Below are 2,500 nucleotides of genomic sequence, written 5' to 3'. Positions count from 1 at the left end.
GAAAATTATTTACACTATGACTTTTAAACTTAATACTTATATGAAAATTTATTATTTGTATGAATTTTCGACTTATATGATATTATAAATTTAATATTTATATGAATATTATTTACCTGTATGACTTTTACATTTAATGAAAATTTATTACCTCTATTACTTTTACAGTTAATACTCATATGAAAATTATTTACTTATATGACTTTACGAACTTAACTCTTATATGAAAATTTATTACTTATATGACTTTTTGACTTATATGAATTTTACACTTAATACTTATATGAAAATTTTGTTACTTATATGATTTATAAACTTAATACTTATATGAATATTATTCACCTGTATTACTTTTACACTTAATACTTATATGAAAATTATTTACCTGTATGACTTTTACACTTAATACTTATATGAAAATTATTTACCTGTATGACTTTTACACTTAATACTTATATGAAAATTATTGTTTATACTTATATGAAAATTATTAACCTGTATGACTTTTTGACTTCTATGACTTTATAAACTTAATACTTATATGAAAATTTTGTTACTTATATGACTTTATAAACTTATACTTATATGAAAATTTACTTACTTTTAAACTTAATACTTATATGAATATTATTTACTTATATTTTACTTTACTTATAATTTATATGAAAATTTATTTACTTATATGACTTTATAAACTTAATACTTATATGAAAATTTATTACTTGTATGACTTTATAAACTTAATATGATTATATGAAAATTATTACTTGTATGACTTTTACTTATATTAATACTTATATGAAAATTTTGTTACTTATATGACTTTATAAATTTAATACTTATATGAAAATTATTTACTTATATGACTTTATAAACTTAATACCTATATGAAAATTATTTACTTATATGACTTTACACTTAAACTTAATACTTATATGGCTTTATAAACTTAATGCTTTAATGAAAATTTATTACTTGTATGCAATTTTGATTTACTTATATGACTTTATAAACTAATACTTATATGAAAATTATTTACTTATATGACTTTATAAACTTAATACTTATATGAAAATTTATTTACTTATTTTTTACTTATGAAAACTTACTTATATGAAAATTTTACTTTATGATTTTATAAACTTAATTTATATGAAAATTATTTACTTATATGGCTTTTTAAATTTAACGCTTATATGAAAATTATTAACTTATATGACTTTATAATTTTAATACTTATATGAAAATTATTTACTTATATGACTTTATAAACTTAATACTTATATGAAAATTTATTACTTCTATGACTTTTTGACTTATATGACTTTATAAACTTAATACTTATATGAAAATTATTTACCTGTATGACTTTTAAACTTAATACTTATATGAAAATTATTTACTTATATGACTTTATGAACTTAATACTTATATGAAAATTATTTACTTATATGACTTTATAACTTAATACTTATATGAAATATTTACTTTTACTTTTATGACTTATATGACATTAATACTTATATGAAAATTTTTTACTTTTATGAAATAATATACATAATAATTAAATAAAAATGTATGACTTTTAAACTTAATACTTATATATGAAAATTATTTACTTATATGACTTTATAATGCTTACTTATACTTATATGAAAATTTATTACTTGTATGACTTTTTGACTTATATGAATTTTACACTTAATACTTATATGAAAATTTTGTTACTTATATGAATTTATAAACTTAATACTTATATGAATATTATTTACCTGTATGACTTTTACACTTAATACTTATATGAAAATTATTTACTTATATGACTTTATAAACTTAATACTTATATGAAAATTATTTACCTGTATGACTTTTACACTTAATACTTATATGAAAATTATTTACCTGTGTGACTTTTACACTTAATACTTATATGAAAATTTTGTTACTAATATGAATTTATAAACTTAATACTTATATGAATATTATTTACCTGTATGACTTTTACACTTAATACTTATATGACTTTATAAACTTAATACTTATATAAAATTATTTACTTGTTTGAATTTTACACTTAATACTTATATGAAAATTATTTACCTGTATGACTTTTTGATAATACCTATATGAAAATTTTTTACTTATGTGACATTTACACTTAATACTTGTATGAAAATTTATTACTTGTATGACTTTTTGACTTATATGAATTTTGCACTTAACACTTATATGAAAATTATTTTAGACTTAATACTTATATCAAAATTTTGTTACTGATATGACTTTATAAACTTAATATTTATGTGGAAATTATTTACTTGTATGACTTTTTAAACTTAATACTTATATGAAAATTATTTACTTATATGACTTTATGAACTTAATACTTATATGAAAATTATTTACCTGTATGACTTTTAAACTTAATACTTATATGAAAATTATTTACTTATATGAAAATTATTTACTTATATGACTTTATGAACTTAATACTTATATG

Source organism: Galleria mellonella, unplaced genomic scaffold (genome assembly GCF_026898425.1).
Source record: "Galleria mellonella isolate WM207_F2 unplaced genomic scaffold, CSIRO_AGI_GalMel_v1 utg5365, whole genome shotgun sequence".
Lineage (NCBI taxonomy): Eukaryota > Metazoa > Arthropoda > Insecta > Lepidoptera > Pyralidae > Galleria > Galleria mellonella.
The sequence above is the reverse complement of the archived record's forward strand: the minus strand, read 5'-3'. Positions refer to the sequence as shown.